The sequence below is a fragment of the Grampus griseus genome (genome assembly GCF_964374135.1).
Source record: "Grampus griseus genome assembly, chromosome: 9".
In the NCBI taxonomy this organism is placed as follows: Eukaryota; Metazoa; Chordata; class Mammalia; order Artiodactyla; family Delphinidae; genus Grampus; species Grampus griseus.
Genome location: NC_139003.1, coordinates 98206065 through 98231090, shown reverse-complemented (window position 1 = coordinate 98231090; position 25026 = coordinate 98206065). Strand labels below are relative to the sequence as shown.

General features: G+C 53.0%; 1 protein-coding gene across 1 annotated transcript in view; it reads left to right on the top strand.

Moving 5' to 3' along the window:
- Nucleotides 1-25026, top strand: part of TNS3 (tensin 3) — a 226892-nt gene that overhangs the window by 64816 nt on the left and 137050 nt on the right. The window contains exon 4 of the mRNA XM_082661487.1: nt 11652-11690. The gene's annotated coding sequence lies outside the window, so the exon portion shown is untranslated. The remainder of the gene's footprint in view (nt 1-11651; nt 11691-25026) is intronic.

Genomic DNA, 25026 nt, shown 5'->3' with positions numbered 1-25026 from the left:
GTGAGGCCCCCGTGACAAATTAGCCATTGCCCTGCTTCCCCGTCATCTGTAGGACTTAGGGGGGACGGGAGGAACGATCGCGGTAATGTTTTGGAATATTTTTAGCGCATTGATCCTAGTTAATTATTGGAGCTGCCTTGCAAAGGGGACTTAGTTACACAGGAGATGATCAGACGCGGTCAGGCAAGCGTGCTCACTGAGGCCGGAGATGGGGCGGGGACAGGCGCCTGCCCGCAGGGCGTCAGGAGCGTGGTACCATCTGACCCACGCAGCTGGGCTCTGATGACAGAGCAGGGGCACCCAGGACTGCAGGGCCCGGCGATCCAAAGCAGACGTCACTTTTGTGATGCGAGTAACCAAGGTGTGTGTGTGTTTGTCCTGGGTCAGACAGCAGGGCGGGAGCCCGGCCGTGGAGGGTGCCTTGTGCGGCCTGGGACACCTCGCAGAGGAAGAGCTGTCCTGGGGCCAGGCTGCTGCGGGCACCTGTCCCTCAAATATAAACAAAATCAAGAAAAAGCGCTCAGTGACGATTTCCCTCCCTCCTCTCTGAGTGTGAGTGACTGGATTTGCTGGTTCATGAAATTCTGTAATAGGTGATTATTTCCCTGCACCTGCAGTCTTTTGGGGAGAATAGAAGCAGAAAATGGAAATTTCCATACGTAGCTGTTGGAAGCAGCTCCAAAAGCCACGAGAGCCAGCGGAGAAGGGGCCCTGGGACCTGGGTCTGTGTTCTGATGGCCCCGTGGCATCTCTGTGACCCTGGGTGTCCCCCTCTACAAATAGGAGTAAAGCAGCGTGTCCTGCCGGCCCTGGCCCACGCTCTAGGCGCTGCAGCGTGTGCTCCATGCATTGGCAGACGGTCCTCACGGCGCCCTCCTTCCGTGCCCATGCCCTCTGTTCTGGGGCCTAGCGTGCGGTCTCCAAAGGGGCAGGTTCCAGGAGGTTCCTGGAGGTTTTGGGGGTGCGCTCCAGCTCTGGCCGGCGACACGTCCCGCCCGGTAGAGGAGGTGCAAGCCAGCTCTTGTTCTCCAAGGTCACCTCTCTGCTGCCCTTTCCCTCTGTTTTCCCCAAGCACTACGTTCAGGCTGGGAGAGGTGACCGAACCCTGCACGACTTCATTGTCCCCTGTTCCCTGTGGGGAGGACACGCTGGTGGGCCTTGGGGACCTCTGCAGGCCTTGTGCTCAGGGCGCTGGCTTTGGACCCATTCCCACCGTACCTCTGGACACCCTGTGCCTCACGGCAGTACCACCGACCCGCTCCCTGCCTCTGAACATGTGTGTCTGTGGACAGCACCGACACCTGGGTGAGGGCCCCCGAGGACAGAGGGCCAGCACTGAGATCAGAACCCGCAGTGTGGCTCGCCCACTTCTGGTGATGACCAGCGTGTGTTTGGAGGTGTTTCACGCGGGTTTGTGTCGGCATCTTTGAGCCTCTCATTTGAAATCGCTTACAGTTGTACACGAAGAAGGACATTTCTAATCAAGTTGCTGGTTTTGTTTTTGTGTAGCTACTTCTGGAGGATAGGTTTCATATTAAAAAAAAAACCCAGTTCTTTTACATTTTTAGCAGCAGGATGGAAATAATCAACCACACATTTGAGTCGCCAGCTTCACGTTTTAATTTGTAAAGGTAAACTCCAGTTGCACCCTGTGCTTTGTTTTTTCTCTAGTAAAGCTATTTATTTTGAGCAGGGATTCAGGAAGTGCTTGCCTCCCATTTTCCTTCAAGTACAGAAATAGCTCCTGGGATGCCCTCTGGTCACCTCTGGGTGCAGCCAGCACGGTTCATTTTTGTGTGTTTCTAGGCACTTTGACTCGGGCCTTCTCATGTGCCCTGTGTATCTCTGCACCTTTCAACTCCTGAGTCCCCCAGGAACTTCTGGAGCTGGCAGGCCTCCCTTCTGTTCTAACAGAGCTGAGTACTGGGCTCTGGGCTGTCAGCCTCTCCTTTCCCTGCTCAGACCATCTTTAGGATAAACTCACAATAGCTCCTTTTTGGAGGGTAGGAGGTAGACGGTCTGAGTGCCTCGTACAGGCTATGAAGTTAGAAATTCTGATTCCAGAGTCTTTATCTAGAACCTTTTGTCCTTTTAGAGGTTTTCTCCTTTACTTTTTTTTTTTTTTAAAGCATTTTAAAAAATATTAATTAATTAATTTCTTTTTGGCTGCGTTGGGTGTTTGTTGCTGTGTGCAGGCTTTCTCTAGTTGTGCCGAGCGGGGGCTACTCTTCATTGCGGTGCATGGGCTTCTCACTGTGGTGGCTTCTGTTGTTGGGGAAAACGGGCTCTAGGCATGCAGGCTGCAGTAGTTGCAGCACGTGGGCCCAGTAGTTGTGGCTCACGGGCTCTAGAGAGCGGGCTCAGTAGTTGTGGCGCATGGACTTAGTTGCTCCACGGCATGTGGAATCTTCCCGGACCAGAGACTGAACCCATGTCCCCTGCGTTGGCAGGCTGATTCTTAACCACTGCGCCACCAGGGAAGTCCCTCCTTTACTTTTTTTTTGGGGGGGGGTACACGGGCCTCTCACTGTTGTGGCCTCTCCCGTTGCGGAGCACAGGCTCTGGACACGCAGGCTCAGTAGCCATGGCTCACGGGCCCAGCCACTCCGCGGCACGTGGGATCTTCCTGGACCAGGGCACGAACCTGTGTCCCCTGCATCGGCAGGCGGACTCTCAACCACTGCGCCACCAGGGAAGTCCCTCCTTTACTTTTAATAAGTATTTCTCGGGGGAGTTGCCCTGCTGAAGGAGGCCCGTTGGAAGCTTAGTGGTGCCCAGCGAGGGCGGAAGGCCTGGTCCAGCGGACGAGGCAGCAGGAAGGGACTCATGGGCATTTGAGGGAAGAACTGGCAGGTAGGATTGGTGTCCTGCTTAGATGGGGACAGGGTTGCCGGCAGTTCTTAGGCTTTCCATTTGGGATTCTGGGTGGAGAGTGACACCATTAGCAGGATTTGGTAAACGTGGATAGAGATTTAGCTTCATCAGGGTGAACGCCTGTGGGTTTAGTGGGACATATTTCTGTGGACATTCAGAGTAAGCTAGCTGGCCCTATGCAGCCTAATGCTAAATTCAAAAATTTTTCTGGGCTTCCCTGGTGGCGCAGTGGTTGAGAGTCCGCCTGCCGATGCAGGGGACGCGGGTTCGAGCCCCGGTCCAGGAAGATCCCACATGCTGCGGAGCGGCTAGGCCTGTGAGCCATGGCTGCTGAGCCTGCGCTTCCGGAGCCTGTGCTCCGCAACGGGAGAGGCCACAACAGTGAAAGGCCCGCGTACCGCAAAAAAAAAAAAAAAAAAAAAAAAAAATTTTCTATTAAGATTTGAGGATAAGTTACGAGCTATTAAAATTTGTCATTTTTTTTCTTTTTCTTGTCAGCCAAAGGGCAAGTGGCAAAAACCACACTATTCATTATAGTATTCTTAGACACTTTCAACAAAATACTTTTGGGGAAATTTCCTTGGTATCCCACTTTGTGGCATGTACTATTTCCATCCTTTAAAAACTGTTGTTTCTGTTTGTGCATTTTCTTCCTTTCCTCTTTGTGACAAGAAGGAGGGTGTTAAAGTCATGGGGGTGGTGTCATGATCATTTCTAAGCTCTTCTCTTAAAAAAAGCAAAAGCATACACTGTATTTGTCCTGAATTTTTAGTGCAGCTCCTGGCTGTTTCTCCTGGCTCCGCCCACCTTGTACAACACAGAGTTGCTGTTATTTAGGCTGGTCTGGTTGACCTGTTCAAGCCTGGGGGAGGGGATCCTTATTCCAGTGTTGCTGTTTGCATAGATGTCCCAGCCCTGCAGGTGTCCCTGTAAAGTGAGAGAGAAGGCAGGAGCTTGGTGCCTGGTGCTGGGGAGAGGGAGGAAGGGAGGAGCTTGCTGGGGGCATAGGGGAGGGAGAGGGGGAGAGGAGGGGCTTGGTGGGGGGAGAGGGGAGGGGAGGGGCTTGCTGGGTGTGGGGAGAGGAGGGGAGGGGCTTGCTGGGTGTGGGGAGAGGGGAGGGGCGGGGCTTGCTGGGGGTGGGGAGAGGGGAGGGGAGGGGCTTACTGGGGGTGGGGAGAGGGGAGGGAGGGGCTTGTTGGGAAGAGAGGGGAGGAGAGGTCTTGATGGGTGGAGGGGCTTGGTGGGGAGCAGGCCCATCTATCTTACCTGTGGGTCTCCTGAAGAAGGAGCCTCTGGTCTGGCCTTGAAGTAGGGGCGTGGCTAGGTAGGAAGGGAGAGGTGGGCTTTCTCAGCAGAGGAGCCAGCCTGAGACGCCTCAGGGAGTGAGATGACCTTGGGCCTGTGTCGATGGAGAAGGGGAGGTGAGGGCGGAGTGGAGTGGCAGTGCGGGGTCCCATGCCCTTCCGGGGCCGTGAGCTCCAGGGAGGCCCGGCTGCTGTGTGCAGCCTGCCCACCGCGGGCAGTGATTTTCTTTCTCTCTCTTCGGCACCCCACCCCCGGAATGGGGGGAACAGGCAGGACCAATAAGGCTTAATTGCATTGGTGGGGTGGTGTGTTCTTATGGGGATTAGACAGGTTAAATTGGGCTTTAACGCACAGTGGGAGAACAGTTTCCTGAGGAATGTGAACCTGATTAGGGATTCCAGGGCCACACCTGATAAAGTTAAGGAAAAGTGCTTGAAGGAAGCAAATAAGTTAATAAAGCCTGGAAGGTCGGCATTTTGGGCACCATCCCTTTGCATGGGTCCTGTTGTTCTTTGGAGGTTTGTGTTGGACCTCTCGCTGGAGCTCCCCTGCCCCAGGTGCTCCGAGACCCCAGAGGAGCGTTTACAGGCCACCTGCCCAAATCTGCCTGGAGGACCTTGTGAGAATGGCCTGTGTGGCCCTCTCAGGCCTTTGATGGTGGATGCTGTGGGCTGAATGTGCGCCCAACCCCCAAATGCATAGGTAGGAGCACCAACCCCCAGAATGAGATGGTATGGGTGGGCCCTAACCCTATACAACTGGTGTCCTTGCAAGAAGAGATCACACAGGGGCTTCCCTGGTGGTGTGGTGGTTAAGAATCCGCATGCCAATTCAGGGAACATGGGTTTGAGCCCCGGTCCGGGAGGATCCCACATGCCGCAGAGCGGCTGGGCCCGTGAGCCATGGCCGCTGAGCCTGCGCGTCCGGAGCCTGTGCTCTTCAACAGGAGAGGCTACAACAGTGAGAGGCCCACGTACCACAAAAAAAAAAAGAATCCTCCTGCCAATGCAGGGGACACAGGTTCGAGCCGTGGTCCGGGAAGTTCCCACATGCTGCGGAGCAACTGAGCCTGCGCTCTGGAGGCCACGAGCCACATTTACTGGAGCCCGTGCTCCGCGGCAAGAGAAGCCACCGCAATGAGAAGCCCATGCACCGCAATGAAGAGTAGCCCCCACTCGTGGCAACTAGAGAAAGCCCGCACGCAGCAGAGAAGACCCAACGCAGCCAACAGTAAAAAATAAATGAATAAGTAAATAAATTTATTAAAAAAAAAAGAGATCACACAAAGGGGAGACCAGGTGAGGAGAAAAGGTGGCTTCTACATGCCAAAGAGAGAGGAATCTGGAGAAGCCAGCCCTGCCAACACCTTGGTTTCTGACCTCCAGCCTCCGGAACTGAGGAGATACATTTCTGTTGCGTTAAGCTGCCCAGGCTGTGGTGTTAGTTACGGCATCCTGAGCCTCTAAGATAGCTGATATTTAAGCAGACGTGCTCTCTCTCATGATGTGAGCACTAGGGCAGAGGGGGGCTTTCCTCTTCTCATTATTCTACCCCCCTATTTATAATAAATGAGGTCATAGAAATAATTGAACTTTTATCTTTACTCAATCATCTGTGATGGGCACATAAAACACCTTGCTACTTCGTTGATCACTATCATAAAATGCAAGAAGTAAAAGCTGTACATAATGCAAGATAAAGGTGATGATAAAGTTTCTGTCCCTTGAGGAAAGGCCCCACCCTCCTCCCACCAGGCTGCTGCTCTGTGCAGAGATGAGGGAAGTGTCACCCTCCCCCCCCATTAGTGTGACGTCCCCATGGCCAGTGTGTCCGTACCCGTTCCTCCAGCTCCTGGCTCAGAGCCCGAGATGGAGAAGATGGCCTGTGACTTAACAGGCTGATGTGGGAAAGAAAGTGCTTCAGTCTTGATCTCCCTGTGAGTTTCCTTTGTAAAGAATCACCTTTGCAAAGATAAAACAGAGGTAAGCTTTACTGCAGAGTTTGCAGTCTATGTTAGAATTCAAATTACTGTGCTGAAGTGATTTTATTTAATGATGCAACGTGTGCACAGAGCGATGCCTTTATACTTGACGTAGCTCAGCAGACTGCCTGGCATCCCCCCTGCGAGCAAGTCGGCTCACCCCGTCTTCTCCCCGTTTGCTCATTTTGCACTTCCGTGCTGGAGGACCATTCTGCCTTGGCACGTGTATGCAGTTACAGGATGCACTTTGATAACTATTAGCTGCTGCTTATCCACCCTTCCAAGATCCTGGTGTGAATTGGATCTGCTCAGGCCAGTTTGATGCCAAACTGGAGGGATTCAGCTGTGGGCAGAGTTAAGTACATGGCAGGAGGAGAGACCAAGCCGGGGACTTTTGTGGTAGTGGCTGAACATGTGGTACGTGCCACACGCTCTAGGGCACTGATGTCTGGGCTTCCGTGGAGCTCGTTCACAGGACTCAGCACAATTGGGATCCCCGATGGTTCAAGAGGTTGTACCCTGATTTATCTCTACTCTGTGCACACAGTGATAGGCAGGGCACCAGGGATGCATGCGTGTTTTTGGAGAAGCTGGTGAGAAAACATCACTCTTTATATGGCTTTGTCCATAGTAAAATTTAATAAGAAGCAATGGCAGCACAGCTGAGCTCATCGTTTCGTGGCACTCATGAGAAGGGAAGCAAATCTCCGTAAGGCACGCGGAGACCTGAGCTGTAGTCTCTCTCCAGGATTAACCTCCAGAAGCAGATAGAGGTGCCCCCGCGGGCTGTCAGAGGCGGCCTCACCCCTCCAGAGAAAGAGCCTCGCCGCAGACAAAGCACCATGGTTCCCCCCGGGAAGTGAAGTGCAGGGCTGGGCTTTTGTAGTGTGTACACACACGCACACTCACACACTCACACAGACACACGGTCACACTCACCTTCTACCCTCCCTCCCCCTCACACACACTCACCCACACTTCCATCCCCCAGGGGCACAGTCACTTCTGCAGGGCCCCCTCGTCCCTCCTCTGTCCTGCTCACCTGTCCACCCGCTGGCTTCGGGAGAGGTTGCTGATATCAACAGGCAGCAGGCGCCACGTCGCCAGGTGTGCTGGGCACGGCCCTGTTTGTTTGTGGTTGCCCTTGGTAACGGTGACTCGGCCCTACCTGGAGCCCAGACAGGCCAGGCCTCCGGGGCCTCCTCTGGGGCCACCTTAGTCACTAGTGGGCACTGGCTCTGCCTCCTGCCCTGTCCCTCCCACATCCTGTGTCCCCCCCCTGCTCCCGGGCTCCTTCCGGTGAGAAAGGGGATCCGTTTGTATCAGGAGAGGAATGTGGAGTTTGACCTCTGTGGCCGCCGCGTCTCCTCCCTGGAAGGATCCGTGGCCCGGCCTCTTTGGGACTCAGCGCCCCGGGGCACTGACGGGACGCTCACCAGCTACCCGGGTTGTGCGGGGCCGGGGAGAAGGACCTGCGGGTTCCCTGGCCCAGTTGTGACTGAGCCGCAGGCATCCCCGGGGGGTTGCCCTGCCGGAGGTGACGCAGCCCTGTTCCGCTGCCACTGGCTCAGGACCCCTCACAGAGCAGGCAAGGGGCTCGGCGAGGGGGGGCACTGCCAGATCCCTCTGAAAAAACGCGCTGGCCATGCCCTCAGGGAGTTGTGGGCCTGCTCGGTTTTCAGCTCCATCAGTGAGATGGGACTGGCCCTGCAGAGGCCGAATGCTAAGGCGGCACCAGCTCCTTCACGCTGAGGATGACCAAGGCCACCCGCAAATGACCCAGAGCCACTGTCTTTCCTTTTGTCAAACAAAAATAGAAGACCCAGACGGTCCTGTGAGGGATGCGATCAGAGGACGCCCTGGAGATGGGGAGAGAAAGCAGGTGAGCCTGCACCGCCCTCGCTGGCCCGACCTGAACCCGGGACAGCAGCCCTCGGCATGGTTACCTGGTAGCTCCATCCCGAGGACGTGCAGCCCCCGAGGGGGAAAGCAGGCAGGGGCTGCAGAGCCGAGGGGCGGTGGAGCGCCTGCAGCCACGTGGGCTCCAGCACTGGAGGTAGCCCCTCCGGAGAAGCCGTGCGCTTCTGTCCCTCTGGTCAGGCTGCACGGTGCTTACGTTCTCTGATGCCGAGCAGGGTGGTCCACGTGAGAACATGCTGTGTCCTGACCACGATTGCTCCGTGGTTCTGCCAGACCGTGGTCAGCTGCTTCCCTCTTTCTTATTTGAAGGGAGGAAATAGGAAATGTACCTGAAGAATCTCATCTGTTTTCATGTAGTTCCCATCCTGGGATTTTGGTGTGAAGGGACACGTGTCCGTGTGTCCACTTGATGACGATCTTTACTAAAGTGGGTGTTTGCAGTTCTTGATGTAAACATTAGTGTTCTCTCTACGGACAGGTTGCTTCCCCCCGCCACCCCCCACCATCCCTTTTTCTCTGAGTTGGTACTTCTTATGCATTTTCATTTGCAAGTTCATTCTAACTCAAGGTCCTTCCTCAGACATTTGCTGTCTGCATTTCACAGCAGCGTGTAAAAACAAGACAGTAGGGCTTGTAATCGGTTCCCTGGACCAGAGGCTCTTTTCTGGCAGGAACGCAGAGAATTGCTGCTTGACATTTGCTCCCCTGAACTGGGGAGCCCCACTTACCGCACCCCATGCCACAGCTCACTTCCCAATGAAGAGTACAGTTTATGCAGTTTGTGTTAGCCAGTGTCTCCTTCCTGAGGACTTGTCCGTTTTTCTACTGATGTATTGCCGTGAAGGCCAGCGAGCGCCTGGCAAGAGAAGGCACTCAGTATAAATGAGAAGATTGGGGTGCGGACTGCACAGCGCTTGGTGATGTCAGCCACAGATGGGGCTTATTGTGGGGGTCCCGGGAGGTGGGACTGAGAGAGCCCCAGAGCACAGAGCTCTCTCTCGTTCTCTGGAGGACATTCTGGGGCCATGCCAGGTGGTCGGTGTCATTGCACTTCATGCGGCTCTAGGGGGCACGGGAGGTGCAGGACACGCCTGGCTTCTGGACTGTCTTCCTAGTGGTTGCTCTTTTTAAAACTCAAGTTTCTGATACTGCATAGGGCTTTTGCTTTTGTTCTCTTTTTTTTTTTTGTGGTACGCGGGCCTCTCACTGCTGTGGCCTTTCCCGTTGCGGAGCACAGGCTCCGGACGTACAGGCTCAGCGGCCATGGCTCACGGGCCCAGCCGCTCCACGGCATGTGGGATCCACCCAGACCGGGGCACGAACCTGTGTCCCCTGCATCGGCAGGCAGACTCCCAACCACTGCGCCACCAGGGAAGCCCTGCTTTTGTTCTCTTAACAAGCACATCTTCCAGACAATAAATGAAAAATAATTAACGGACTTTAATTTTTAGGCCAGTATCAGATGGACAGAAAAATTAGACAAGTAGTATAGAGAATTAACCTATACCCATTTTCCTCCCTTATAATTTCCCCTATTATTAATATGTTGCATTAGCGTGGTGCATTTGTTATACTTGATGAGCCAATATTGATACATTATTAACCAAAGTCCATAATTTACATGGTGCTATACATTCTAGGATTTGAACGAATGTATAGTGACACACACCCACCATTACAGCACCACAAAGAAGAGTTTTTCTGCCCTAAGGCTTCTCCGTGCTCCACATCTCATCCCTCTCCCGATACCTGGCATCCACTGACCTTTTTACTGTCCCCATAGTTTGCCTTTTCCAGAATGTCACAAAGTTGGAATCATACAGTATGCCGCCTTTTCAGATTGGCTTCTTTCATTTCGCAAGTAGGTATTTAAGCTTCTTCCATATCGTTTCATGGCCTGACAGCTCACTTCCTTCTATTGCTGGATTAGTATTCCATTGCGTGGAATACAGATAACGATTTGTCAAAGGCAGGAGCTCTGGTGGCTTGCACACTTCTCACCAGTGTGTCAAGCGTTTAGTGAAGCCCCAGGACACAAGCCTGCACCACGTGAGGACTGTACACAGGGGAAAATTAATCACCGTGCTCCATGACCACAGGGGCTCCTTGTCTGACTGCCAGCACCATCCTACGTGCATCTGTGTGTAGCTCTCTCTATTTCCAAAGACTGTTCCTGCTTCCTAAGAATTCTCAGTGTAAAGTGAAGCAGCTCTGAGCTCAGCGATTCTGGACAGTGAGAGCGGCTGCTAAGTGTATGCTAGGTAGGGGGGAAGAAGATGGGGTGCCAGGAGAGAGGGCCCCTGTCCCAGACGAGAACATGAGTCAGAATCCTGGCGGAGTAATAATGTGACCCAGACAAATGACTGAGTGTGTATCACGCTCCTTAAGGAACTTTGTAAGACAAGCTGAGGACTATATATAGTTACCATGGCAAGAACCAAGGTTGCACTGCTGCCCACTGCAACCCACGAGGACAATTAGTCAGATCCCTGGGCGTTCTCCTGCCATTACACATTTTTAGAAAACTCTTTGAGGATGGGGCTACACGTGGTCTGGAGGGAGGAGAGCCAGGACGCAGCTATGGGCAGCTGAATCCTGCTTGCAGGTGCCAGGATCGTGGCCTTCCAGAACTGCAGGAAGCAGGTCTGATTCCCTCACCTGCCGACAGCCCTTTCTGCTCAGGGAGGGCACCGTGTTCCCCGGAGGAGAAGCTGCCCTGTGTCAGCCCCTGTTCTCAGCGCCACAAGCTCTTACAACTTCCAGTTCTCCAATGGGGAAACCGAGGCCCAGAGCGATTAGAGCCCAAGGGCCCATGGCGAGGAAGTGGTGGAGCGGAAGTCCTACCCAAGACGGGGTCTCCAGAGCTGGGGTCTTTATCTCCACTGGGTCTGTTGTCCCAGGTGCCTGTAACTGTGTTTCTTCTGACGTGATTGCAGCTGTGGCCTCATCACATTGGCCTGTGTGTCTTTCTTAACGTGCTTACGTCTGCAGGGGGCCGGGGTGGAGTCCAAGGGACTCCTCCCCACTGTCTGATCACTAAGCTCCAGCCTAGAGTGAAATGTCCACATTTAGACTCTGGTTTTGGTTCCGCTTGTGGAAATAGTTCTAGAAAAGGCAATCTGTTTTGTAGAGAACGCGAGCCCTGAGCGTGTTTGTGAGGTCCTGGGGCACCTGGAAGACCCCCCCAGGCAGAGCTCCCGGCTCCCTCTCCTGGCCCCCGTTCCCCCTGCTGCCTGGTGAAGAGGGGCTCACCCTAGTCAGAAGTTCCTAGCCTGGGAGTCTGCTCCGTCTTCCACATTAAAGATGAAGTCCTGTATTTATGAGCGTTGGACATTTCTCTTGGGGAGAGGCTCCATGGTTTTCATGACATTCTCTGAAAAGCACGCGGACTTTACAAAAGTGAACAAAAATCTGGACTCTGTAAACGCTAGGTCTTTTTTGTCTTGAGATGCGAAACTTTGTGTGGATGTGGTCAGAGGTAGTTTCAGGTTTGGGAGCCTCGCTTGATCACGATGCTGCGTTTTTTTTCTTGAGAGAACCCACCTGTTTACCGTATTTCTTCTCCCTTTAGGTGGTGAGTCCCCACTGTGCTCAAGTCCACCTGGAACAGGTAAGTCCCTGGCATTTCCTTGGGGCCCTTCCTGCCGTGCCCTCTTTGGGGAGTCTCCCGACCCCTCCAGGATCCTCTCCCTCTGTTTGAGCTGTAGCGTTTGTTCACAGAGCTCTGTAGGGACCCTGGACCACCTTGCAGTAGCTGTTTGCACACTTTCCTTAAGATGAGTGAATCATACACTCCTTTGTAAGAACTACCTTTCCCAGCAGCGATAATTACTTCAGGGATTCTTTTCCCTGAGCCCGAGTTTCCCCTGTTGTAGTGCAAAGATGCTCCTCGTTCATTTTCTTAGTGATAGAGAAGTGGGCAAAGCACTTGTGTCCAGGGTGTCCGTGGAGGGCACGATGCAGTGGCTTTGGAGCAGAGGCTCTGACCGATGCCTGCTTTCTATCAGATTGAAGGTAAACTCCGTGATAACACTTTCACTTTGGCAGATCTTTATTCTTGTCTGCTCTTTAAATGGATATGTTCCTTGAATGTCATTGTGCCGCTGGGTGTTTTCTTTGCCCCCCACCTCCTTACCAACCCTTGGAGGGGGTTGAGCCTGGTGTTAATGACGTAGCAGCAGCTTGCGGGACACCTGGCGCAGCGCACTTTCGGGACAACGGGATGCCGACAGCCCTCTTATTGCAAATTGGAAGTGACTCACTGTGCGGGGAGTGTGTGCCTTTCCCAGCCTCACCTGTGAGGAGAGGAGACAGGTGTGCCCCGGCGCCTTCTCCAGGATATCTACTAGGTGCGTCCTCTGTGCTTCCCAGGCTGGACGCGGCACCTTGCCCTTGGCCCCGGTTTCGCCGTATACAGAATCCAAAGTCCTGGTGGGGATTTCGCCCACCTTCCTGCTTCCTGTGCCTCTGATGGCGCGGGTGCCCTGCACCTGCTAAAGCTATGCTCTGTGAGAGTCTTTGCCGGGTAAGGCACCTCTGTGACCACCTGGGGTGTTGGGGACACAGGAATCAAGGAATCTTCATGTGGTTGTCATGCTCTGAACCCTTGGATGTTTGCCCCATGCTCGTTTTCCTAGGCCTTTTCTGGTAGCAGATCCTCTGTTTTATTGCGATGCCTTAAAAAGTGGGTGTGAAGTTCGACTAAAAATGGCAGGCAGTGGGGCTGAGAAAAAGGTCTGGGAGGCAAACCTCCCTTTGTAAATGTTAACTGAGCGGCTGAAACGTGCAAACAGGCCTCCGAGATTCCTGGAAGCCAGTGTAAAAAGGAAACCACATTATTGGCATGTGCCTTATCGGCAAGGAGGGAAAAGGCAACTCAGTGGAGAAGGTGCCACGTGGGAAGTTATGCAGGGTGTTGACTGCGTCTGGGAAAGGTGCTGAACCACAGCTGCACAGAAATGCTCCAGCCTGTGCCCAGATCGAGACGAATTATTGTTTCAGAGGGACATCGGATACAAGCTTTGAAGGGCAGCTTATCAAACCCGTTGGCATTATGTGGCCGTACCCATTGGCATGGCGTTTAGAAACAGGCAAGGGGACCCAATACTTTATTGCCTGTTTGGGTCATACCTGTGGGACTTGCACAGAACGTGGTCTACTGAGCTGTACAGTGGATGCATCACTGTTTTTCTAGGTAACCATGATCATTAGTGATGGGAGAGGTGGTCAGGCTCTGTAAGACTGAGTCATGTGTATGTTCTAGATGTTTCTGTAGATCTACAGACATGTTCACATGCATGTATAGCACAGAATATAGCAGTGATTATGTGGGGCTAGAGTCAGATCGGGGTCTCACGCGAGCTGTGACAACAGGAGTGACCTTGAACTGAGCCCTCTTGCTTCTGGGCTCCACTTCCCTGTTCGGTACAGTGGGGATACGACCCCCTTCCTCGCAGCTCGCTGATAAGGATGGGATGAAATAACGTGTGAAGATTCTTAACTCCGGCTCTGGCACAAGGAAAGTACACAGTGAGCGGGGAAAAGCCTTATTTGTTGTTCGGTGAATTCAAGAGGGCGATAACAGGTCTCAGTTCCCCGTAGCCTTTGCTGTTTGTGTTTTGTTTTTGATGGTTGTTCTCTTGCCGTCTGCTGGGAGAGAACCAGTTCGATCGGTTCCAGAGCGTGCCCTCTGCTGCGGGAGGGTGATGGCCCCTGGACAGGCACTTCTAAGACCTTGATTCTTGCCATCCCTCATTTGGAGGCTTAGAGGAACTCAGTAAGCCCGTGGAAAAGAGCCTGTGGTCAGGCTGTAGGTGGCGTGAGAGCGTCCAGCTGGTGGTCGGTGGACTGACTGCGGGATCTTTCCACAACACAGGCCTCGTGGAGCTCTGTACTTGGCCTGACAGCTTTTTTTTGACGTCGGGGCAGTGTTTGTTTTTCCATTTTATCTTTGCCTTTCCACTGCTACCCAAGGGAGTGGATTCATATCAGGGCACCAACGGAAACTCTCTCCCAGGTGCCAGTGCAGCTTTCGCTGGGACACTGTGAGTCCACGTGTATGAGTCGCACCCACGGGCAGCACACAGCCACCTCCCCAGAGCATCCAGCCCTACGGAAGCCCCGCGCTGCTTTGCGTCTGAGAGGTGCATTCTCTTCAGAGCAGCCGCCGTCCTTGAAAGAGGCCGTGTGTCTGCCTTTCGGCCTCCGGGGCCACGTGCGGGAGGCGGTTAGGGCAGTGCCGGCCTCCGCCGAGGACGCAGGTGCAGGCCCTCACCTGGCGGCTGGCACGAACACACCCATTGTTTGGTTGGGCCATTGTGGTCTCTCCCACTGGAGAAGAGGTTGTCTAAGAATAGCTGCTGAAATTTGAGTCAGCTGTTTACTGAACTCAGATGGCTTTATTTCTCCTTGTTTAATTAAAGTGAAGGCAATGGGTGGTTTCTGTCAAAGGTGACCTTAGGAATCAGATTACACTGTCTGAGGCTGGAGGTTCCAACCTGGGTTCTGACAGCTACACCTCTGTATTGGCGTGTATGTATGCGTGTGTGTGTGCGTGCGTGTGTGTGTGTGTGTGTGTGTTGGGACTTTGTTCAATGTCGTTTGCTTAAACTCACAAAGTCAGAGGAAGTGGTGATGAACGATGAGGTTAACACGAGGGCAGCGTGACTGTTGAGGACACATGCCCATGCGCATGTGCTGTCAGTGTCACATTTCCCACCAGTGGCTGCGTGACAGCGTCTCTCAAAAGGATTGAGTTCTTTCAGAAAGAATGCCTACCAAATTGGATAACTGGAAGTTTGAGACAGAGGGAAAGGAGTCCTACTCTGATGACATTCCCTTTATTTTATTGCAATTTGGTAACAACTACACACTTCAAGGTTTCTATCTGTCAGATATTGATTTGTAAAGAAGTGTTACTGCAGCTCCTGGAAGCTTGGTCCCTCCTGCTGGCTCCTTTCCACAGCAGGCTCTCTGAACGAATTTCACGTCCTCGTCTATAAGTGCAGGTCTTCGACTGGATGCTGGTTATTCCTGCTTATAGGTTGTTTCCACCCCAATAGTAAACCTTCAGAAGCGTAGACATGGATCTGCCTACCACAGCAGAGTCTTAGCTGAGCGATAGATAGATGCTGTTTTCTGAAAGTCACAAACACGTGTACACGTGTGCACGCACACACACGTTGGGACGCACGGCTGCCCCTTCAGAGGCTGTATATCTCATAGGAACATATTTGACCAGAATCACAGTGATATTAATTTGTTTCAGGCCAACAGAGACGTGCAAACTTCCTTTGCTCTTTAATCTCTCTGATCTTTAGGAAGTAGAGAAAAAGTCTCGAGAATCCTGTTGGATCAAAGTCCAAGTCTTCCACTCGATCAAGAGAACCAAACTTAACATCTATGTTTTTGGTAAAAGCCGGGTGAGACCCAGAGATAAAAGTATAAACGATGCTGCATTCCCGGAGTTTAACCTCGAAACTAAGTCATCTGATAGCTGTGCTCCAAGTAACCTGTCTACACAGGGATGGGTCATCTGAGGAGCCCCATGGAGGATCATTGAAGGGGCCTGTGGAGACTGAAAGGCTCAGTTAGGAGGGGAGAAGCATGACAGGCACACCTGGCCTCGGGGGGCTGGGGCATGGCCAAGCACTCGAAATGGAGGGATAGGTGTGAGGCCAGAGCTTGGGGCACCATCTCCGCTGGAGAGGCAGGGTGTTCTAGCCCTGCGGTGCTGCTGGAGGCTCTGTGTTTGCTCGCGGAGAGCCTCACGCCCTATTTCCGCAGCTCCTGCACCCGAGTGGGGGCACACGCTGGCTGCTGCTGTGTGTTCAGCAAGTACGGATGGACAGGAGTGCCTGGGGATTTACAGCTTGGGGGAAGAGTGAGGAGTGTTGAGGAAAAGCTGAACAACTGAGTTGAGATGCGGCCCGGGGGCTCCCTGTTCCTGAGGTTCCCGTGCACTGGTGATCCAGATGCCCGCCAGCCCCTCCAGGGCATCTCAGAGCAGGCCGGGCTCCTGGGCTGGGTTGATGACTTTGTTACTTCATTTCTCAGTTGCTCATTTGTTGTACTTTTCTCAGTTCAGCGTCCTTTGTGAAGGTTGGGGTGCTGGACTGGCATTAAGTCAGGGTGAGCCCACAGTGGGAATGGGAAGACCCCCTTCCATTCCTTCCAGGAATCAGCAGGACCCAGGCCAGACTGGTCAGAGCTCAGCCAGTTCGTGTTCCGGGAAGGGGGCCCTGACCTTTGCCCGGTCTCTGGCTGCAGCTGCCATCAGCACCTCTCCTAAACACGGCCCTGGGCCATCCCCACAGCTGGGTGTGTGTTCCCGTAGATTTCCAGGAAGGAGGTACTTGCCGGCCAAACTTGGGTCTACGCTAGCTTTGATTTCACCGGTCCCTCCCTCACCTGAAATAACATCCAGGCCCCTGGCTTTGGTCACCTTTGCGGGTGGAATTGTCAGGATTTCTGGGAAGGTGGCCCGGTGAAGAGGCCCGGCGTTTGCAATTCCTTAGTGGGAACTCCAGGTCGGCCATCAGGAGCCTTTCCTTAAGTTTCAGTTCAGGGATCTTCTGAGAAGGAGGGACAACCCTCCTCAAATTAAGAAAACCCCCCATCATAAGCTACCCCCTTTGTAGCCGGGGTCTGAAAGCTGGTGGCTATGTGTTGCTGGCCGCCAGGCCCGCCTGCAGGTGTGACGAGAAGGCTGCAGGGGACACGTGAACTCAGGGTCAGCTTGCATCCAGGGCAGCACGGAGCCCGGCTAGAGATTAAAACCCACCCCGGCTGCAGACGGTCACTCCGGCGATTGCTTCCCCGTGTCTGTTCCCGTCCTTGTGTCAGATGTCGGCATCCCCTGCACATCCACCGCCAGGTGTGGCACACACGGCGTGGCATCGCCACCACTTTGGCTCGGGTTGCCCATCATCCATGTCCATCCTCGTCCTGGGCCCCCGTGCCCAGCGCTCTGGGGTGACAGCGGTCAGCTCGCCAGGGCCTGCAGCGTCCAGCGTGACAGCTCCTTCCCAGGGAAGGGCCTTGGGAAATGTTTTCAAGGAATGACTGGGGTGTCCCCAGGTCCGAGGGCTGGAAGTCTGCAGTGGATAAGAAAACGCAGGTTGAGTGTTGTTTCTTCTCTTTTATGACACTGGTTCCGCAGCAGTCACAGGTTTTAAGTGTGGGAGGGATGCTTGAAGACGATGGTTCTGTGTGATCAGTGGTGGAAATAGCAGTAACCATTGAAGGGGAAAAACAACTGCTTATTTTTTTAATGCCCCGGATTGGGACGAAGGAGAAGCGTCATATTGCCATAGCAGTTGAATTACCTGAGTGTATTTTTACCTGCAAGAGGAGTACTCCTTAAAAATGCACACAGCGGCGAACTCGCCCAAGTTTAAGTCTCTGCCCGGGAGCAATGGCAGGGGGGCGAGTGACCCTGGCTGTCATTTTGGGAGCCCAGGGGTGTGGAGTCAGATTCTTCTCCAAGTTCTATATGCCCTAGGGCCCTCCTCCCCGGCCCTCTCCTGGGACCCAAGGAACGTTGGGACACGGGGGCCCGTCTCCGGAACTGGGTCTGGAGCGATCCCCCGAGTGCAGACATTTCCCGAATCGGCGTTGTAACAGCTGTTAGCTTTGTGACTTTGAGACATCATTTTCTGACCTGTACAACAGACTTTAAAAAGCACTTACTTAAACAAGCAACAAAACTTTGTTAGTTACCCTTGGTGGGATGTTAGGGGACAAGCTTGTGAAATCGGATGAGAGAAGCAATGAAGCATTTGACCTTCTTTTCTTGTACGAACTGTACCTCAGAGTTAAAAATAGATGAAGGGCGGAAGTTTAATTTGGTGAGGAATTCGGCTAACAAATGTTGAGAAAATGATAGCGTTAGAACAGGTCATGTTTCAGACCACTAGTAACTGAACAGCTGGCTCTAGGCTGTGACCTTCTGTAACCTCCTTGTTCACAAAAAGGAAGCTGCTGGGGTCACGTGGACCTCACGTGAAGGACAGGCCGCCTCTTGGCCCAGTCCCTACCAGAAATCAAACCAGAATCACACCAAGCCCAGACCCACCCACAGCTTACAGGAAATACGGGGCCAGAGTGATCTGAAAAATCTTTCCAGAGGGGTCAGCAAAATCAGAACAGGGAAATTCTACTGGGTAAAAAGAACCCCAGTTGTTTTCAAATACACTGCAAGAAGAGGAGGAACCTGTGCTCCTCCGAGGAAATGAAGAGACAGGTTAAATAAACACTGTAAGACTTGATGTGGGTCCTGATTCAAACCATCAGACTGTGAAAAAACAAAACCACAACAAAACTTGTGAGACAGGGACATCTGAACATTGATTCCATATTTGTGTACAAACATGATTTCATATTTGCTTCCATTAAGGAATATATTGCTAACGATACTGGTATTTTGTTGTATTTTTTAAAAAGTCTTCATTCTAAAGGTACTGAAACCCTTATCAGATGAAGCGATGTGACGTTTGGGTTTGGCTTTACAGTGATTCAGTGAGGAGCTGTGGGGATTGGAAGCTGGTGGTACCTGAAGCTCAGGACCCTGGTCTCCACATCCCAGGGTTATAGTGCAGGATGCAAGTAATAAGGCACAGAGCTCAGGGTGGGCTGGTGATGGACACCCAGTGGCCAGTAACTGTTTCACCATATGAATCGCCCACCATGTTTCGAGATCCGCTGCCAGCTCCCCATCCTGCCCAGTTATCTTCCTGAGGGCTCAAGCCTTGCCCGCCAGCGGCCAGTGTGGCCTCCTGACTAGTTGACATCTGGAAGGACACTGTGTCTGCTTGATGAAATGCTTCACTGAAAACCTGCTGAGTTCGTCAGCACAGGACACAGAGGTGATACGTTGTTTTCTAAAATGGCAATGTTTGCTTCATAAAGCCTTTTTAAAACCGTCATTCTACGTGAAGTTAGTTTCAGACTAGCCAAGTGCATTCTTACTCTTCTCTTTGGGAAGATCGTACATCTTCCTCCCCAGAGGGACTGACTTCAATATGATTTGCTCGTGAGGCACAGACGTTGAGTGAGCCCAGATTTAGACCCAATGTGACAAAGGACTTTGGAAAATTAAGAGTTAAAAATGGAAGTGTGTGAGGTGGCGAGCTCCCTGTCCTTGGGGATATTCAAGTAGAGGCTGACAGCGCTGCTGCAGTGGTCATTCCGAATGTGATTGGGAGATTGGGGGACTGAGTGAAAACGACAGCGAGGGTTGCTTTAGCAAAGCCAGCAGAGTATGTGATAACAAGGTTTTAGTCCAAACCAAGCAATGCACAGATAGTTTATTTAGTCAGTGGTTCTCAAAGTGTGATCTCAGAACAACAGCGGCAGCATGAATCTGGGAACTTAGAAACGCAAATCCTCTGGTCCCACCCCTGACTCCAGATCTCTCTTTTCCTAAGCCTGCCGAGTGACTGTGCTGCCAGCTGAAGTTTGAGCACCAGCTCTACGAGGAGATGTCTTCCAGGGGTGCGGCCACTCTGAGCGAGCCTGGCGGGCTGTGCGAGCTGGGCGTGGGGATGATTGAGGACGCTGCAGCCTAGGGGGACGGAGAGGGGGTGGGCTGGGCTGCCTCACCGAGATCCCTTCCTCTTGGGAACAGTCTCTCACCTCCTGATGCCCTTGTCCTCTCCCTCCTGCATAGACGATGTTGTAGTCCTTTTGTCCGCTTTCTAGAACACAGAGCCAGCTTCTTCAGGGTCTCTGTCTAGAAAACGCTCCAAGCGGCTCAGTGCATGGCGTCGGAAGTCCTCAGGTGGAAACAAAGCTCTGGCAGAGACAGTGCATGTCTTCAGAAGGAAGCGTGGCAGCATCAACCTGTCAGCCTCTACCTTCCAAAGAGGAAGGAGAGGGCTTCCCTGGTGGCACAGTGGTTGAGAGTCCGCCTGCTGATGCTGGGGACACGGGCTCGTGCCCCGGTCCGGGAGGATCCCACATGCCGCGGAGCGGCTGGGCCCGTGAGCCATGGCCGCTGAGCCTGCGCGTCCGGAGCCTGTGCTCCGCAACGGGAGAGGCCACAACAGTGAGAGGCCCGTGCACTGCAAAAAAAAAAAAAAAAAAAAAAACAGAGGAAGGAGAACTCCAGGGCTTAGCTTCCCAAGGAGCATAAGGCACCCTTGGTATAAAAAAATGATATCACATAAACTTACAACTATGACTGGATACTGTGATTATGATTCTTGTCATAATGTTATTGTGACAGATATGGGGACATTAGAATTGGGAAGTTTTCCAGATAGTTCTTAAGTGAATCAAAGATTGAATCACCTACAAATTTAAAAAGATTAAATTACAGTCACACCTCATTGTTTGTGGATTTTATGTTTGCAAACTTGCCTATTTACTAGACTTTATTTGTAATCCACAAATCAACACTCACTGTGATTCTGTGGTTGTCCAGGGATGTGCGCAGAAGGGCAAAAATTTTGAGCTGCCTGTGGGCACGTCACCAGCTGAGGCTGTACAAGGTGCCTTCTTGTTTCAGCCTTCAGACTAATAGTATCAATAAACAGGTGTCCTTTTCAAGGTATATTTCTTTTAGTGCCACATTTTTTTCTTTTTGTTAGTGATTTCTGTTTACAATGGCTGTTGCTCATAGGCACAAGAAGGCCGGCCAATGTCATGGTGACTTTTTAGAACGTGACAACCTTGAATGAACTACAGCTGATTAGTTTTTTTTTTTTAATTATAAATTTATATATTTATTTTTGGCCGCATTGGGTCTTCGTTGTGATGTACGGGCTGTCTCTAGTTGCGGTGAGCAGGGGCTACTCTTCGTCGTGGTGTGCAGGCTTCTCATTGCGGTGGCTTCTCTTGTGTGGAGCACGGGCTCTAGGCGCGTGGGCTTTGGTAGCTGTGGCTCGTGGGCTCAGTAGTTGTGGCTCGCAGGCTCAGTAGTTGTGGCTCGCGGGCTCTAGAGCACAGGCTCAGTAGTTGTGGCACATGGACTTAGTTGCTCTTGTGGCATGTGGGATCTTCCCAGACCAGGGCTCAAACCTGTGTCCCCTGCATTGGCAGGCAGATTCTTAACCACTGTGCCACCAGGGGAGTCCCCAATTGATTAGTTATTGATTAGGGGTCCTCAGACCTTTTCCCCTCACTTGCCCATCAGAAAGAAGAGACCCTAGCCCACTTCCCAGCTGCCTCCCCACGAACCTGCAGTGGGCAATTCTCATACAAACCTGAGAGGCGGGCAGGAGGAGAGGCCAAGCTGGGAGGAATTCGCGGTGGAGGGCTGAGTGGTCTTGGCTTTTGGGGTGCTAGGGTAGTCGGGAAGTTGGCGGCCCACTGTGGTGAGTAAGAGCTGGGAACCTCTTATGCATTTGGCATAAACAGGTTTGGGAGCAGACATGGTGGCCTCTGAGCTGAGTCCCATCGCTGCTTCTCACTGGCTGGGTGACTTTGGGCATGTGGTCCTCAGCTCCCTTTTGGCAAAGTGCGGATGGTAAGGGTTCCCGGCTCAGGGGGCCGCCATATGGGTCATGAGAGATAGTGCAAGGAAGACACTAGGATGGGTCTGGGATAAGTGGCTTTAACCATTTCTCTGCTCCATGTAATAACAGTCATGAGGAGGATGGTCACATGTCATCGATTTGCTTTCACATTCAGTCAAACCTGTCATTAAAAATGATCAGAATGTGTAGGTGGTTCTTGAATTGACCTGTCAGTTAACCCGCAGAATCCTGACCGTGACTCACTTTAGTATTTAACTGTGTCGACACAGACAACAGTTGTCGACACAGACAACAGTCGCCGTATGTCCTTGGTGTATTGATAGCCCTGTCCTTGAGTTCAGTCCAGTGGCTGAGGCTCCCCTGTCCTGTTTTTGCATAATGTACACCCACAATGAGTCCTCTAAACTTCCCTCCAAGTGTTATGAAAGCTTAAGGAGACTTAGGGGATGATCTGACCACATCAGTCCTCTGGATTTGCCCTGGGTTTTACACAACTGGTTAGGTCGAGAGCGCTGATGACTGTGCGTTTCCGGGGACGTGAACACCCACCCGTGTTTGTAGCAACAACAGATCTCTTTCTTTTGAGGCTCACGTTTCAGTGGTTTGCACAATGTTTCCCTAAACTCGGCAGCGACAGAAGCCAGCGACGTGGTCGTCTGTGGGCTGGTTGGTGGATGAGGCAGTACAGGATTGTGGAGGCTGGGCAGCCCTGGGTAGCAGGCATTTGTCTTCCAGAGTGAATGGAGTGACCATACAGTTATTGATTGGTGGGGGGGCCAGTCAGTTATGGTGTGACCTCATTTATTTGGTTCTCCGAGGGCAAGACAGAGTTTAATTCCAATCAGTGAGCAGTAGGTCCCAAACTTTGACGTGGCTTCCCAGCTGCTCCAGCCAAGACTCATCTTCCATTTTAATTCAACATGTGTTTGTCTTTTATTTATTTATTAAAAAAAAATTTTTTTTTTTTTTTTGGGCTGCGTTGGGTCTTTGTCGCTCTGCGTGGACTTTCTCTAGTTGCGGCGAGCGGGGGCTGCTCTTTGTTGCGGTGCGCGGGCTTCTCACTGCGGTGGCTTCTCTTGTTGCGGAGCACAGGCTCTAGGTGCGTGGGCTTCAGTAGTTGCAGCACGTGAGCTCAGGAGCTGTGGCTTGCAGACTCTAGAGCGCAGGCTCAGTAGTTGTGGCTCGCGGGCTCTAGAGCGCAGGCTCAATAGTTGTGGCGCATGGGCTTAGTTGCTCTACGGCATGTGGGAATCTTCCTGGACCAGGCATCGAACCCGTGTCCCCTGCATTGGCAGGCGGATTCTTAAGGACTGCGCCACCAGGGAAGTCCCTGTCTTTTCTTAAATGTGATCCATTGTCATCCAGCATTTAATTCCACATTCACAGTCTTATATTTACCTCTCTGTTTCATTTTAAGCAACTTAAATGTGGGAAATATCCTCACCTATAAAAAGGGAACACCATTTCAGAGATGTTCTCAGAAAGGGGGCCTGCCTTTTCCTCTGGACCCCTGGATTTCAGTGGGGCCATCCTTGGTGGGAAGCTTGGGCACTGGCGCAGGATGGGCCTGCAGGACAGGACACTGCCCCACTGGGCACCACCCGGAGTGGCCTCATGTCACTGCTGCTGAAGCCCTCTCTCTGCAGAGAGCTCTCGCCCTCCCAGGATGAGTGACACTACCCCAGCGATAATCACACAGGTCCTTAACTTCCTAGAGAGTGTGTCTGGTCTCTCCTGGGGCTGCAGGTCACTCCTGGGCTCCTCATATCCCTGGCTGGCACCGAGAATGCTCCTGTTGGGAATTTGATGGTGTCTTTGAGAGCTGGATCCCCAGGCTTGGCGTGTTCTCCATCACCACGGAGTAAGGAGTCAACAGCCTGTCCTTGGGGCACCACACCTGGCCCCGTCTGCTCCCCCACCAGAGTGCACTTACCCTCCCAATCACGTCTCTCATGCGTGAAATGCGGGAGTTGGGCTAGGACCGTCTCTCCCTCTGGGGCCCCTGATGGTGAAGAGTCTGGCTTTGAGCCGATACCGCCATGAGACACGGGGCTAGGTGCCTCTGGACTTCTCCGGTCCTCTCATGGAGCCAGGAGGCTGCCATCGTTGACCCATTTCACAGACGTGAGAAACGATGCTCAGAAGAGTTAAAAATCCTGCTGATGTGACAGGTAAAGGGACAGGTGGCCCGATTACCCTTCACCCCCGCGGCCCCTCTCAGGAAGCCCCTGCCGTCCTATGGGGACCGAGCTGGCCTAAGACAGAAACTGGAGCCCCTCAGCTCGGGGCCTCCACTGCGTCTGGCCTGGAAGGAGACCCCACGTGGTTTCCTCCAGAGCGGACCCCTCCACCCCCTGGCCATCCTTCCAGGGACAGGGCTGTGAGAGCCTCCCACAACCCTCCCCGTGGTCCTCTATGGGAAGAAATGAAATGTCCTTGTTATGGAATAATTGATAAAAAATAAAAGAATGCCTGTTTAGATGTAACTATAAAATGGGCTTACATGAATCTCCCTCTCAATTTAAGGAGCATATCCGACCATTTCATAAAATGAAATCCATCAGACAGCCTCTAGGGTAGACAGCTGGGGAGGGGAGGGCGGTTCCGACGTGGGGGATGGGGCCCCGGTTCCGACGTGGGGGATGGGGCTCTGGTTCTGAAGTGGGGGATGGGGCTCTGGTTCTCGGCCGCTCCTGGCCCGGCACTGGCTGTCCTTCCTCTTGTAGCTCCGGGTGTCCTGTGAGCAGGTTGAATCCAGCCTCGACAGGTTGGGCCACCTGTTCAGCCACGGTTTTCCCCACAGTCTGACATGTGTCCAGCCACCACCTCCTTTTTCCTTTTGGCCTCCTGGAAACTCGGAGCCCAAGGAGCGTGACAGTTCAGGAGCTAATGGAGGTATCGTGGCGCCTGCTTCTTCTTTCTGGTCCAGCTATGCTCTTTGACTTCGTTTGTGTGTTTGTTTCTTGGTTTTGTGCTAATTAAAAAGAACAGAAAGAGGGCAGGCGGGCGGGTGGGCACGCACCTGTTAGTTTCTGGGACACCTGCCTTCCCAGGAACCCTGGCAAGTTTCCTGGGGGAACTTACGAGGATGGACCTAACCTTTCTGCACCCCAGGGAGGTGGGACTCGGTGCCAGCAGGACGCGGCTCCCCGCCCTGTGTGGTCCTTCCTGGTCCCTCGCCGGTCCCTGCAGGGCCCTGGCAGGCAGCCCTCAGCCAGAGCCCGTGTCCCTGCCCTGAGCGCAGGCCTACGTGCTTTCACTGAGCCCTCTGCTCTGCTGTGGGGCTGGGGCCCCTGTGCTGCAGCCCTGAGACTGTGCTCCCAGCTGCCCCTCCTGTCACCACTCCTCCGCCTGCATCAGGCCAGTGGCAGGGAGGGAACAGGGCGCGAGGAGGGAGCTGCTTCTGCAAGGAGAAGCTGGCTGTGCCCCTCCGCAGCACAGTGAGTTCCTCCCCAGAGGGATCTGCAG